This window comes from Heterocephalus glaber, unplaced genomic scaffold, assembly GCF_053883595.1.
Source record: "Heterocephalus glaber isolate CG9 unplaced genomic scaffold, H.glaber_assembly_v1.0 deba00000122, whole genome shotgun sequence".
Classification (NCBI taxonomy): domain Eukaryota; kingdom Metazoa; phylum Chordata; class Mammalia; order Rodentia; family Bathyergidae; genus Heterocephalus; species Heterocephalus glaber.
This window is the reverse complement of record NW_028258138.1, coordinates 2,876,305-2,891,516: the sequence shown is the minus strand read 5'-3', so window position 1 is coordinate 2,891,516 and position 15,212 is coordinate 2,876,305. Positions and strand designations below refer to the sequence as shown.

The window sequence follows — 15,212 nt, the reverse complement described above, 5'->3', positions numbered from 1 at the left end:
CCCTTCAGACCCACACCAAACATTCACTGTCATGGACCACACTCATGGCCTTAAACCTGACCTTCAGATTCGAGGAGAGCAGAAATCTTTTGAGGGTATGTTTCCAGATGACAATGGAATTAAACTAGAAACCAATAACAGGAGGATAGCTTGGAAATCAAACAAAAAGAATATACCACACAGGTCAAAGACAAAATCTCAAGGGAAATTAAATATTTGATCTAAATGAAAATATGATTTACAAAAATTAGTAAATTCAGCAAAAGCAGTGCTTTGAGAGAAATTTATGATTCCTAAATGTATATATTATAAAAGGAGAAAGACCTAAAATCAGTAATCTAAGTTTCCATTTTAGAAAACTAGAGAAAGAAGAGCAATTTAATTTTAGAGCAAGTAGAAGAAAAAATAATAAAAATTAGAGCAAAATCAATAATATTGTAAGCAGGAAAACAGTAGAGAAAACCAACAAGACCTTTGAAAAGATCAGTACACGGATAAACGTTTAGCTGGGATAACCATGAGAGGCAGAGGTTACCAGAGTGAGGAATAAAAAGGCATTCTCCACTTTTGTGGGTAGCTATTGAGAGGGACGTCACTTGCAGCTCTCTTTTCACAAATGTGATAACTTACGTAAAACCAACCAGGGGTTTTGAAAGACATACACTGCCAAAGCTCACACACAGAGAGATAGGAGGAGACTTTTCTTCTTCAGCACTGAGGAGGGAACCAGGGCCATCGAACCCAGTCCTTTTTTATTTTTTGATTTTGGATACGGTCTCTGCAGGTCATAGATTTCCTAAGATGGACTCGAACCTGTGACCCTCTTGCCTCAGCTTTCTAGAGTTCTGGGATTACAGTCGAGTGCCACAACTTTCAGCTAAGGAGGGTAGAATTCTTCAACTCGATAAGAGCACATTAGAAAGATAGCTGACAGATAATAGCACAGCTGAGAGTGTGGAACTGGACACACTAGCCCTGGGTCAGGGACGAGGCAGAACCCCCGTCCTCACCACCCACTGCGTGTTGCAGGAGAAGCCCGGGTTAGTGCTGCAAAAGGAAATAGAGGCCCCACATTAAGAAGGATGAATAACACCGACGTCATCCCCTAGGCTGACCACCCCAGAAGCTAAGGACAGCGTGGGTAGTGGCACAGAGAGGACGTAGCCACGCAATGTCCAGATGCCTGTGTGTATACGTCAGCCACGGACAACTGGGTTCCAAATACCCTTCACACTCTCAGTTATACTAAGTCATGCGAGCTGCACTGGAGTTCTAATTCCGTAGCTCAGATGTGACCTTATTCAGAGGGAGGGTGAGGGCAGATATCACCCTTAAGGTGGGTTGTGTAGGCGGTGAGCCTTGGTTCAGCCCGACAAGTGTCCAATACAACAGTGCCTGGGAGAGCCAGAGACACGCACTGGGAGAAGGGTGAGACACAGGGAGAGGCCACCTGCAAACCAGAGCACCCAGGGCCTGGAAGCCGAGCCAAGGCCTGGCCCCTTCTCCCATCGCCACCGGAAGGGGCCAGCCCTGCTGTCACCTTGAGTGCTGACTTCCGGCCTCCAGACTGTGAGATAATGAATTGCTGTCATTTAAGCCACTCAGTGTATGGGTCTTTATTAGGGTTCCTAGAAAATGAATACACAGGAACACAAGGAAGGGAGGAACGAAAGAAGGGAGGAGAGAGGGAGGGAGAAATGCTGTGATATAAATCTAACAAAGGGTAAGCAGGATCCAGACAGTGTTTGAAAACTATAAATCTCTCCTGAAAGATACCAAAGATCTAAATAAAGCAAGCTATATTCCACACCCACAGATTGGAAAGCTTAATATTGTTAAGATGTCAATTCTTCCCACCTTGATACCCACACACACAAACAATAGAATAAAAACAGGCACATACTTGGAAAATGTTTGCAAAACCCCTATCTACCAAAGCACTTGAATCAAAAATATGCAAAAAAATTCTTTAAACTCCATAGTTACAAAACCATTCAATTTAAAAAATGTGTAAAAGATCTGAACAGACATCTCACCAAAGATGCACAGATAGCCAATACATGCTTTGGAAATCACTCTTTATAGGCTGTCATCAGGGAATAGCAAATTCCAACAGAAATGAGATGCCACTACCCACATATTAGAATGGCTAAAATTTAAATAGATAAAACTGACAATGCTGATTGCGGGTGAAGATGTGAAGTACAGAATGGCACAGCCCTTTGGAAGGCAGATGGGCAGTCTCGTACCAGTTAAACATAGAGCCACCATATGACTCAGCAGTCACGCTTCCATGTGTTTATCCAACTGATTTGAAAAATCTCGTTCTCACAAAATCCCTTACGCACGTGTTTGTGATGGCCTTGTCCACCATTATAAAAATCAAAGTAACTGAGATACTTTTCCATGGGTGAAAGGATAAACAAAGTGCTGAGCTTCCACGTAATGGAATTTTATTTGGTAATAAAAAGGAATGACATCCTAAAAAGGCAGTAAGGTGATCAGAGACAAAGTGATCAGTCGTGCCAGTGGTTAAGAGAGAAGAACAGGGTCAAATGGACAAATCTAGGAGGTTTTTTTGGTGATAAAACGAAACTAGAAGGTCCTTCCTGTGTTGCCTCAGAAGAGGTCAACCCTACTGTCACCTTGAGTTCTGACTTCTGGCCTCCAAAATCGTTAAGGTGACAAATTTCTGTTGTCTAAGCCACTCCACTTATGATACCTTTTAATGGTAGCCCTAGAAAAGCAATGAGAGAGAGAGGGAGAGGGAGAGAGATAAGGAGCTATAAAGTACCTGGCTGGAATGGATATAGTGGGCACACTGGTCAGGACCCATGGAACAATACAGATATCCCTCGTTTAACAACCCACTCGCTCCACGCTGTGCGGGCTTATCACCGAGGCGTGCTGCTTGGACTTAGGACCTGCTGCTGCAACTTGTAGCCCTGTCTCGTTTTGGTGCACTTCTGTGCATCTTGTTTATGGAGTCTCAGTGTCTTCTTTGTATAGTATCCCTTGTTTGTACAGCACTGTGACTTTTGCTGATTGCACTGTACAGTATAGTGCTGTAGTTTTAGGTTCCGTCATATGTAGCAGCACTGCATGTAAGTCATGCACGTAAAAGTAAAGCCATCAAGTCGGAGTTTCCTTGGACCGCTTCTTTGTTCTGAACGTGCCAATGTGCCTCCTATATGCAGTTCCTCATTTAGAGACCAATTCATTTTGGACCTAGTTGCCAGAACAGTTCTCAGCTGTTAAAAGAGGAATGTCCATGGAGCGTAAAGAGTGAACTTTTATATATGCAAATTTAAAAAGTCATTTAGCAGTGTGTGTGATGCCACTGTGGAATGCAGGCTGGAACGAGAGAACCAACTGTGTTACAAACACTTCAAACACCACTGCTGCATGGAGCCTGGGGAAAACATGCCAACCTGAGTCCCATGGGAAGGACTGAAGTCTGTAAACCAAGGGGGAAAGACACTGTCCTGAGCCCCGGGCTCTGTGTGACGAAGCTGCTCGTCCTTGGGCCCGCGATTACACAATCCTGGAAGAACAGTGTGTGTTTACTGGAACTGAAGATCCAGTAAGGGGAGAGCAGAGAGTGGGTCAGTCCTGTCACTGCCCAGAGGAAGATTCCAGAACAGTCCACGTTATAACAGGGCAGGGTTTGAGACATTAGTATAAACTCATGTGATGCCTAATATGAGTATAAATGACTGCATGTGGAAATACTTATGGCTAGATGACCATGCCTGGATTAGTACGCACCATGCATCTCTTTGCTCAGCCAGTGGGGTGGGCAAGGCAATGAGACCCCAGCAGCACCAAGCACCCTGAGCATCCAGATCTTGGCTCCTAAAACCCTTTTCCAACAAAAGGAACCAGGACCCCTTGGAGAAACAAATAATTCTAGGATGGGTCAGGAAATATACCAGATAAAGCTAGAGCATCTTGTAGTGTCTGAAAGTAAAGGTCACACTAGCAGGGTCACAGTGTCAATTTAAAGAGCCCAATGACTGAAACTGCAACAGTTTGAGCATCGAGACACTAGATTAAAACTGAGGGTACAAAATCAATATTCACCAACCCGTAATGACATAAAGAGGTGGCAGAATTAATAAATAAGTACCCGGGGGCTGTAAACAAATCTCTTGTGCAGAAGAATTGTCAATAATTTAGGTAGATCACCAGCACCCAAGACGTGGAGCACAGTCCATCTCCTGAAGTGAGGATGCCACACCGCGACCAACTCCAAGCACAGAGGAGGAAGAACAGCTTCACAGCGACTCGAGCTGGCAAACACTCCCCCCAGCCAGGTGGGCAAGGCTGGCATCAACAGTGACAATTCATGTTCACAGGTGGGGGCTTCTTGCCGTGTCACGTGATGACGGAGGATGCCCCAGGAGAGGCTAGGTGTGTGTCTTAGCCCAGGTCTCTCCCTCTTCCAAAGCAATGCTGTCTTGGGGACCCCCGTGACCTCATCGAACCTTAATTCCATGCCAAGACCCACCTGAAAATGCCATTCAGTTGACGGAATTGTCTCCCTCTGTGGGCTTTTGGGGAACATCTTCAAACCACGGCAGTCATATCCATGGAAACCTTCTGTGTTCTTACTGGTGATGATATTTTTTGCCTCCTCTGGCTGCTATACCATCAGCGAGGTGAGGTGGCCAGGCCCACATTTCCCAAAATAATGCAGAGAAAGTGTGGTCAGCTAGAAGATCAGCACTGAGCCGAATGTGTTGAGTCCAGACCCTCTCAATTAGTGTGATCATAATATTTCTTTTGAACTACGAAGACAATATGTTACAGAACTTGCAAAAATAGATAAAAATACCATCTGCTGTTCTATCACATTAACAAAACATTTTTTTGAGTTTTTCCTTCAAACATTCCAATCTGTGCCATAATGCATCTGTGTAAAATAATACCAACGTGAAATATAAAGGGGATGTTTCTACTCACTTTGTGAGTTCTTCATTCTCTTCATGCAGATCAAAGCCTGGAGTCAAAAACATCATCGCAGACTTGGTTATTTCCTTTAGGAAAGCAGGAATGGTAGGATTTCCCCACCTAGCTCTTTTCTGAGGGGAATAGTCTCTTCAAGACTACCTGGGAAAGCCACATCTTCTGATATGTACATGCATTTTGTACAGCATTCCACAATTTGGAATTTTTCTTTTAGAATTCATTTGCAAGCACTTATTTTCCCCTTAAAATTATCCTTAGGGATGCATAGCATGAATATTTAGAGGATGTTTCCTGGATGTATGGCCTATAGCAAGCAGGGAAAGATGCTTTTACCTAGAAAAGGGTACTCCTGGGACCCTGGCATCACCAGGGTGGGATAGCTTAAGTTCTTCCTAAAAAAGCAATGAGGACTTGACAGAAATGTACACTGGCCTATTAGCAGCCCCAGATGGCAGGACTGCACATATCCACTTGGGGACATGAAGGGAAGACTGATTTCATTAGGACAGCCCTTCCCCACCTGCCATTAGCTTCATCTTCAGGAGGATGACAGCACTCAAAGGGCTGCAAGACTCAAAGCAACAAGAAATCTTCAAATTTCTCACTTGCTAGAATCATGGGGAGACAGCTCCTCAGTAACGATGTGGGGGCTTTGTCCCTTGTGAGTCAACACTTTCTGAGCTCCTTGGCTTCATTTTTGTTTGCTCTCTAGAAAACCCTTTTCTTCAATGTATTATTCTTGGTGTTTTCTCTCATAAAAATGGTAGACAACCTTTATGTGGATTTCTGCATATAATTTCCCCCTTTATTTTATTAATGTGGTATATTAAATTGATTTAAAAATTAGACCATTCTTTTATTACTAGAGCCTTAATATTATAGGGCTAGATTCAATTTGGTAATTAAAAGAAATTTTTGTTATCTATAAGCATAAGATACTGGCCTATAATTTTTCTGTCTTGAGCTGTTGCATTTTTTTCCTTCTGGTTGTAGGATACCCTTAAGTATCTTTTGTTAGGCCACTCTGGTGGCAATGGATCCCCTCAGTATTTGATTGTCCCAGCAAGTCCTTACTTCTCCCTCCCTTCTGAAGGGTAGCCTGCTGGGTATGGGAATCTTGGCTGGGACCTACTTTCCTTCAGGACTTGGAATATATCATTCCACTTCCCCTGTACCAGAAGCTGTCTGCTGGAAATCGGCAGGTGGTTTAATGGGGTACCTTTAAGTGTGACTTGGAACTCTTCTCTTGCTGTTTTTGGATTTCTCTCTTTTCTTGAACTTTCGACAGTTTGACTGTAATATGCCATGGTGAGGATGTTTTCTGGTGTGGTTTGGAACCCTAGCAGACGTCTGTGTGTGGGTGCCTTGATTGGCCCCAAGATTATCTCATTGGATATGTTTTCTATGCCTTGAACTTTTTCTTATTCTCTTTGGGCATCTAAAATTAAATTCATTCATTTAATGGTGTCCCAAAACTCCTGAAGCCTTCCTTAACTCCTTCCTTCTTTCTTCCTCCCTCCCTCTCTCCCTCTTTTCTCTCTCTCTCTGTCTCTTTCCTTCCTTTCTTTCTCTTTCTTTCTTTCTTTCTTTCTTTCTTTCTTTCTTTCTTTCTTTCTTTCTTTCTTTCTTTCTTTCTTTCTTTCTCTCTTTCTCCCCCCCCGTCCCCTCTCTTCTATTCTTCCCCCTCTCCCTTTTTTCTCTATCTTTTGTCTGATTAGGATATTTCAAAATATCTATCCAGATTTTTTTCCTGCTCGATCCAGTCTTGTTGAGGTTTTCAATGTATTTCTTTCAACTTATTGAGCTCTTCATGCCAACCTTTCTATCTCACTCGTTGTCAAGACCTCTGTCTTTGCCCAGTCTCTCACTCATAGCACGCACTGTCGCCCTAACTGTGCTCCACTGAATTGTGAGCCTCTCCATACTCATGCACTAGCTCGTGGCTCCTGCTGCCAGCCCAGCCCCATGGTTCCTGACACTGTGGGCCCACCTTGTCCCCGGCATGAGCTCCTGCCAGGGCTGCTTCTGGGGGTCACAGAAGGGGCGCTGTGGTGCCACCACTGCCTCTGCCCATGCAGTGTGTAGGACTGTGCCACTGCCTGACTTGAGGAGGCTACTTCCGGTCCCCACCTCCACCCGGGCTGCCTGTGCCAGAGGCCTTCGCTAGCAGAGGTGACTGGAATGGTGCCCATGGAACCTCTGTCATCCACCAGGAGCCCCAGTTCCATCATAGGAGCGGTGACACACAGGCTCCCACATCCACTGCCATTGGGGCCTCACTTGCTGGGGCTACTAGAGGCTCCCAGGCCTGGATGGCTTGCAAGGCCCAGGGTGTCTTTGACCGATCTGCTACACACAGTTCCCAATGCCTCCGGTTACAGGCAAAGAACCTACAGGAGACCACACTGCAGTGTGAGCTGGAAAGAAAGGCAGCGTTGCCCAACAAATGAACACCCCTAGACACGACTCAAGCAGGAGCTGCTTGGTAGGGAGACCACCCCATAAAAGCAGCATGTGTAACCTTAATATAGGACTGCAAGAACTAAGAAAAGACAGGGCAACACAGTGCCTCCAAAGGAACACAGTAAGTCCAGCAGCAAGTAGCAAATAAAATGATACGGATGAAATGCCTGAGAAAGAATTGGCGCCACCTTCTCTTCTTCCTCCCCGAGTGTGGCAGCTGTGAGTTAGGGCGCAGATATGGCCAAGGCTGAGAACTACACCATGCACCACCCATCCTGAAAATGGCCCAGAAATGCTGTCGAGAAACCCTGACTGCAAAGACACAATCTCCGAAGGGGGAGGATCCCAAGTTCCCGAGCAATATGCATTTTGCCAAGAAGCACAACGAGATGGGCCTGAAGATGCAGGCAAACAATGCCAAGGCCACGAGTGCCTGCACCAAGCATATCAAGGCCCCCAACAAGCCCAAGGAGGCCAAGCCTGAGACCCCAGAGGTGACCATGAGCTCACTGGCCTTGCCTGCATCGCCCACCCCAAGCTTGGGGAACACATCCATGCCCACATTGCCAAGGGTCGCAGGCTTTGCCAGCCAAAGACCCAGGCTTAGGCTGCTGCTCCACTTCTGATCCAGCTCAGGCTCCCAAAGGCACCCAGGTCCCTATGAAGGCCCCACAGTAAAGGCCTCTGTTGGTCAATGTGAGGACAGAAGGTCAGCTGTGAGCCCCGGGCTGCCGTCTGCGGTGGGCTGGGGTCCTCCTCTGCTCTTTGTATGAAAAAACCTGGGACAGGAAAAAAAAAGAATTGAAGTTATGTCTTTCACAAATTTTAAATATTTCACGCCACATGTTCTCAGTAGTGGTGTTTCTGATGAGTGCTCTGTTGTAATTTTTGTCTTCATTCCTCCACTAGAGAGATGCTGTATCAGTCACTCTCCAGCCTTGGGACAATACATCCAACATATGTAACTCAGAGGAGCAGAGCTTTGACTCACAGCTTCGGAAGTTTTCATCCATGGTTGGCTAGTGCAAGGCAGAAACAGCATGGCGGAAGGGCTTGGGTGGTAGACAGCTGCTCACCCCATGGTGGCCAGGAAGCAGTGAGACCAGAGAGGAGCTGGGGTAAGAGACACCTTCCAGGTCACGACCCCAGAGATCACCCCTTTTGGGACGTGGTGCTGGCTCTAACAGCACATTCAACTATGAGCTCATCCAGGAGGAATCCACTGATATGGTCCAATCACCTTCCAAAACACCCACCTCTGAACAGGAGACATTTGAGGACATTTTGGATGTAAACCATGATAGATGGTTTTTGTTCCTCAGGTTAATTTTGAGATTTTTTTTTCCCCCCGAATCTTTGGTTTTCTGAAGTTTGGATTTAGTATACCTAACTGTGATATTTTAGGACTAGGAGGAGTAATTTATCCTGTGTTGTATTCTCTATTGTTTCTGGATCTGTAGCTTAATGTCTGTCATTGTGTAAAATCATCCTTATTTCCAGTACTTCTTCTGCTCCATTCTATCTCTTGTTTGGTTATATCAAGTGTACATATGTTACACCTTTGAAGTTATCCTACTTACTGGGATAATTCTGGGATGTTCACTTTCTGGGTTTTTTCCATTCTTTTTTCTCTCTGTATTTCAGCTTAGGAAATTTGTGTTGACCTTTCTTAAAGTTGACTAATATGTTGCCATAACACTTCTACTGATGAAACCATCAAAATATCCTTAATTTTGTTTACAGTGGCTTCTTTCCTAATATTTAAACAATTATTTCATAGAGCTTTTTACTTTCTGTTTGCATTATCCATATATTTTGTCTACCTTTCCTATTAGATACCTTAACGTATGAATAATTTTAAACAGATGGTCTGATAATTCCATCATCTGTATCACATATGAGTCTGGTTGTGATGCTGGCTTTGTCTTTTCAGTTTGTGCACTTGCTTGTCTTTTTGTAGGGGTTGTAATTTTTTGTTGAAGTCTGGATGTGAGGTTAATCAGTTAATAGGAATGGTGATAAACAGGATAATGGTGTGAGGTTTTGTGTTAATCTGGGTAGGAATTTGGCTGTGTCTGATATTTGCTGCATCTGTAGATGCCAGAGGCTTCACTCATTGTTCTTTCAGACCTCCAATGTCATTGCTTATCTGCTCAGTTGAATGTGGGCTTCCCTAGGTGTTCCTCCTCATGTAAGACACTGAGAGTATCTCTTAGTTTGGATCAAACCTAAGCTTCAAGTCATGTCCGGAATCCACAGGTATGCCAAGAAAATAATTGGCCATTGCCATCTTCTGTTTCTGGGTTTTAGTTTTTCTGGTTTTCCTCATTTCCATATGCTTTGTTTCATTTGTGTTGGGCAATTTAATAAGAACAGAATTTTGCTTTCTCACAGTTCAGGAGGCAAGAGGTCCATGATCAAGATGCCGGCATCTGCCAAAAGTCTTCTTGCTGTTTTGTCACATGGTGAATGGGTGGAAGGACAGGAGAGCAGGACAGGGAGCCGCTGTCATGAATTTCTTCATAGCAGCATTAATCTACTCATGTGACCTACCACTCTCCTGTGTGGCTACACTATGGGGATTCAAATTATAGCTCCAAAGCTCTTCAGTCTCTTAAAATTAGGAATTATGTGATTAATCCAGTTTTTACAAAATTATTATATGGTAGTAGTAGTCTGCTATATTCTACTGCATCACCTGGAGGGAGAAGGTATTGGTGGTTATTATTATTATTATTATTATTATTATTATTATTATTTTGGTACCAGGGATTGAATTTGGGACCTTGTGCTTGCGAGGCAGGTGGTGGAAGCACTGAGCTAAATCCCTGGCCCTAGGCATTGGTTATTAGTTTTAAGAAGAAAAACTTGAATTCCTTCATTTTGGTACACATGTACAACATCGGCAAAGATGTTACTGGTTCATCACATTAGCTGGTTCCGTGTAATCACTGCAAAATGCCCAGTGTTGGTTTGTCAAGAACATTAGAGACCCAGTGTTTGAGTTTCACACTCTGGAAGGCATAAAGTACATACATCAGTGGGTCTTATGGGAATTGAAGGGAACACAGTAGAGGAGAATTCAACATCTATAAAGAAGAGCAGAAACCACAATAAAAATTTTCACAATATTACATGAAGCAGAAGAAAACTGGAGCATCCTCCAGGGGACTTTAATTAGAGCCCAGAAAATTACAATTTCTCCAGGAACAACAAAACAAACAGGAAACATCCAGTGTAGAATCACAAAGGGCCACTTAGGCATATACGAGAAAAATGATGCTGGAACAGGGGAGAGAAACTCAGGAACGAAAGGAAATAAGAAAAGTTGACTTCTGAAATATCTCAAAATGCTTCAGCATTATATACAATGCTAATTAGGTTGGTGGGCTGTAGAAAGATCAGAAACTACACTTTCATTTCTTGACACCCCCAGCAAAGATGAGAATTGTCAAGTGTTTGACAAAACTGGAACAAAAGTCAAATGTTAGATTTACTTAAGTGCAAGGTAGGCAGGGAGAAGGGTGGGTAGTCTCTGATGGAAAACAAATCTTTGTTCCTTTTGGGGGTTGCTTAGGGTTGAGATATCTGCCTGTCCTAAAAGTGGAGGTTATTATACATATACACAGGTGTGTGTGTGTGTGTGTGTGTGTGTGTGCGTGTGTGTGTACAAAAGCAAATGATGGAGATTATGCGTCACTAATTTATATAGATTTTGGTGCTCTCTTTTCCAAATATAATCTGACATATGTGCACGTGTACTTAAGATTCCCAGCGAATGAAGTGTCAAAATCAGTAATGCCTTAGCAAAGTGAAGGAATATGGGAAGTGGTGTCAGGCTCATAAAGGAAATGTGGGTTCTGGAGTCAGACATGGGCTCAGATTCTGGCAACCTGCTTAGCACTGGATGAGCATGCAGAAGTCAGACTCCCTGAGCCTCAGTCTCCTTGTGGATGGAGTGGAGACAGTGCTGGCTTCATAAGGTTGGGTGGATGTCAGACACTTGATTAATACCATGCAAATGCTCGGTACCTGGCAGCACTGCATAAATGACAGGTGCACAGGGAAGGGAGCCACCAGGTGTGATAGGCAGGGGTGTGACCAGAGGGCTAACCTTTTAAACAGAGGGAGATGTGGACCCAGTGAAGTCACCTGGGGACCGGAGGCAGAGGACTGAGTGAGTGGGAGAAGGCTGGCGCTGGCTGGTGGGAAGCGCAGGCCCGGGGAGAAGACAGTGGAAGGGCAGGTTGGGACCCAAGAGGGGGCGGCGGTCAGCCTCCCGGGGCCCCTGACATGGGTCCCTCTGAGCAGGTGTGCCATCTGTTCACCAGTCACGAAGCAGTCACCAGCAGTCAGGCAGCCCATGGCTCTACCTGTGACCAGATCTCCCCCTTGCCTCCCAAAGCCAGTAGCGTGTCCAGTTCCCCAAGGGATTCCTGTGGGGTCAACTTGTTCCCCAGCGATGGTCGTCTGTGAGCTCTTGGCAAACTGCACCCTGCTTTGCTCCCACTACACCTACGCCTGGGAGGAGGGCTGAGATCTTGGAAGACCTTCACAGGGCTTAGCGGTTGTGACGTGGAAGTTGAAGAAACATTTGATGTTTTAAAAGGAAAGAACTGCACAATGGAACAGGCAACAGGAGGTGAGGCGGGTTACTGCCCATGGCTATGGGAGTAAACAGAAAATGACGTGGAGTCACTGTGGGCTGCAGGCCAGACACACTTCTCTGTCCATGGCCCTGCTGGGGAAAAGGGGGAATTGGTGTGGGGAGTGGGAAGAAAGCACACTTTTTAACTTGTACAGAAAGGTCTAGTAACCCTCTTTTCGGGGGCAGGACTAGGCAAGGAGGAAGAGGAGCTAACTCTAAATCCAGTGAGTCCTTGATGGAGGAGTCGCTGCACAGTGTGGTTTACAGTGCGGTTGGCTTCTGCTTCCTGGCCAGGAGGAGTTGATCACCCTCGGTTTGTAACCTTCATGCAGAGGTAACATCTTTCTGAGCGGTAGGCTTCTTAATTAACCGGACAAAACAGATGTTTGTGCTTAAACAGCAGAGAAGGAGCAGGTCCCGGAGCTCAGCAATGCAACAGAACACACCTACTCCTAATGACATCGGAGAAGAATCCCAAGAAAATTCCCAAAGTACTGTACTTGGCTAGACTGGATGGAGGAGGAGGTTTCCAGGAGCAGAAAGTCCTGCGGCATCCACCAGGAAAAGAGAAGTTGTCTGTGACAAGTGGATTTGGATCTAAAGGTATGCAGTCTTGCCCAGGGGTGGGAAGGAGGGATAATGCTGTGGCATGGATCAGAAATGTCCCCCAAGGGCCCGGGATTTAGCTCAGTGGTTCCGCTGCCTGCCCCGCAAGCCCAAGGACCTGAGTTTGATCCCCGGTAACAAAAACAGAAAAAAGAAATTCACTGCATCATCTGAATCTGAAACCCTGAGCCAGTCTAGATATTTAAGGGCCGGGGATTTAGCTCAGTGGTTCTGCTGTCTGCCTTGCAAGCACAAGGTCCGGAATTTGATCCCTGGTACCAAAAAAACAGAACAAAACAAAAGTGTCCCCCAAAGGCTCATGGTCATAGAGTCGGGGCTTTTGGGAGGTGATTGGATCAGGAGCCACTCTCTCCTCGGGGGATGCATCCACTGATGAGGCCATAGTTGAAGGTGCTGGGAGGAAGTGGGGCTTGGGCGGGGGGAGTGGGTCCCTGGGTGTGAGCTGGGAGGGTGTGTTCTTGTCCCTGGCCCCTTCTCTCTCTGGCTCTTTCTCCCTCACTCTGGTTCCTGCTTCTGAGAGGTGAGCAGCTCTCTTAGCCCATGCCCTTTCAGCATGACCTTTCTCCCTTGGAGCCGGCTGGCATGGTTTGTAACTCCAAAACCATGAGCCAAAGTACATCTTTACTCTGCTAAGTTTTTTTCCTCAGGTATTTGGTCACAACAAGAAAAAGCTGACAAACACAGAAAGCCCTAGAAAGTTTCATAATTTACACCCTAGGATTTCAATCCAGGCTTTCTGAAGTGGCTCGAGTTCTTCCTCATCCCCCTTGTTCAGTACTCAGTCAGCACTTGATTCTTAAACCCCGTGCCTAGGTAGGAGATCAAAACGATGAATAAGATGGGGTCCAAATGCCCTCTGCTTTTTGCAGTGCTACCTACTACATGGAAAAGGGGAAAATTATCCCAACCAAACATCTGGACACTAATGATACTCTCTCTTCCAGCGGATTTGTGTACAGCTCTGATACTTTTCCCAGATATGTTTGTAGACTAAGCTTTACTTCATTATATTTAAGGGCTTGGTTATCATTTCAGTGGGGTTAACACAGGGCAGGGGCTTTTGGGTGGGAGCATCTGGGAAGACCTCTTCAGACCAGCAGTTCATTGGCAGATCTGCCAGTGCCTATGGCCAGCCCTGTGATCTCACCCATGCCCAGCCTGGTGTGAACCCAGAGGGAACAGTGTCATGTGTGCTTTTAAACTCTGGCTCCGAAGGCGGGGGCATTTTGCCCACTACTGGATGTTTGGTGATGCCTGGATATATTTTGAGTATTGCAACTTGGGGTGTGTGTGGTCTAACTGGCATCTAGTGGGTGCAGGCCAGGGTTGGTGCTAAGCCTCCCCCTCTGCTCAGAGTGGGCCTCACTGTGAGGGATCATTTGGCAAAATCGTAGTGGTGTTGAGATCAAGAAACCCTGATTGCCCATTTCAGACAGGCACATCTGCGAACGCCATAGCAGGGTCCCCGGCCATGCGGAACACGCTGATCCAGCCCGCGCCCCGGCAGCAATCCACTGGACACTCCTCCTCAACCCCTGCTCCTCTGGCCTCTTGGCTGTACTGCCCCTGGTTCCACACTACAAAGACACAGAGGACACCGGACCATCAGACCACTGTACTGAGTAAGTTGGAGCGATCATCACCTCCCATCGGAACCTGGACTATCTTCAGGGGGAGGGCAGCTGGAACCTGCAGTACAACCCTGCAGAGTTCAACCATACAAGAAGGTAGGGAGCTCAACTTGGGCCTTGCAGCCAGACATTTGCCCGAATCTCACGGGTCTGCGACTGGCTCACTGAGACCCATTGACTTAGATCTGCACACTGCTACCCATGTTGTCTATTGTGACAGCAGAGACATACCCTGAAAGAGGTCCTTCATTTTCATTTTTATTTTTTTATTTCCAAAATTAGTATTATTGGTTTGGTTTTTTTCTCTTTTCTTTTTCTCCTCTTATCTTTAATTTTTTTCCCTACTCTTTGCAAATTTTTGTTTCTCTCCTTTTTTTCTTCTTTCTTTTCTCTTTCCTTTCTCTCTCTCTTACACTCACTATCTTGTTGTCCCATATTGTTCATCTCCCTTTTTGTCCCTGTTCTGGCCCTCATTCGGAGTTCTTTATTTTTCTATTATTTTCTTTTTCCTTCTTGCCTGTGTCTTCTGGCCTCACTGCTAACCTTCTCCTATCCTTCTACCTATCCATCCCTCCCTCCCCAACTCCTTCTAACTCCCCATCCCGAAGGGTAAAATTATGATATTGAAGAGTTTATTCACTATAAACATATGTTGAGTTGGTCCTTGATTTTGATTTAATTCATACAGTTGAAGGTGATAGATTAATAACTACCACAAATTGTCATTTTCTAAGATGTACTTGATGCAATGGTGTTGTTGATTGTATCACTTGGGCTAAGGTGTTGTGATTGATCTAGTCAGTGATCCTTCCTGGTATAATGAAAACGAGATAGTCTCAGAGTCATTAGAGACTCAAAATGTAAAGACCAGC

General features: G+C 45.4%; 1 pseudogene; it reads left to right on the top strand.

Annotated features, from left to right (window-relative positions):
- The first annotated feature begins 7,671 nt into the window (after window positions 1–7,671).
- Window positions 7,672–8,112, top strand: LOC110348628 (large ribosomal subunit protein eL29 pseudogene; annotated as a pseudogene).
- The last annotated feature ends 7,100 nt before the right edge of the window (window positions 8,113–15,212 follow it).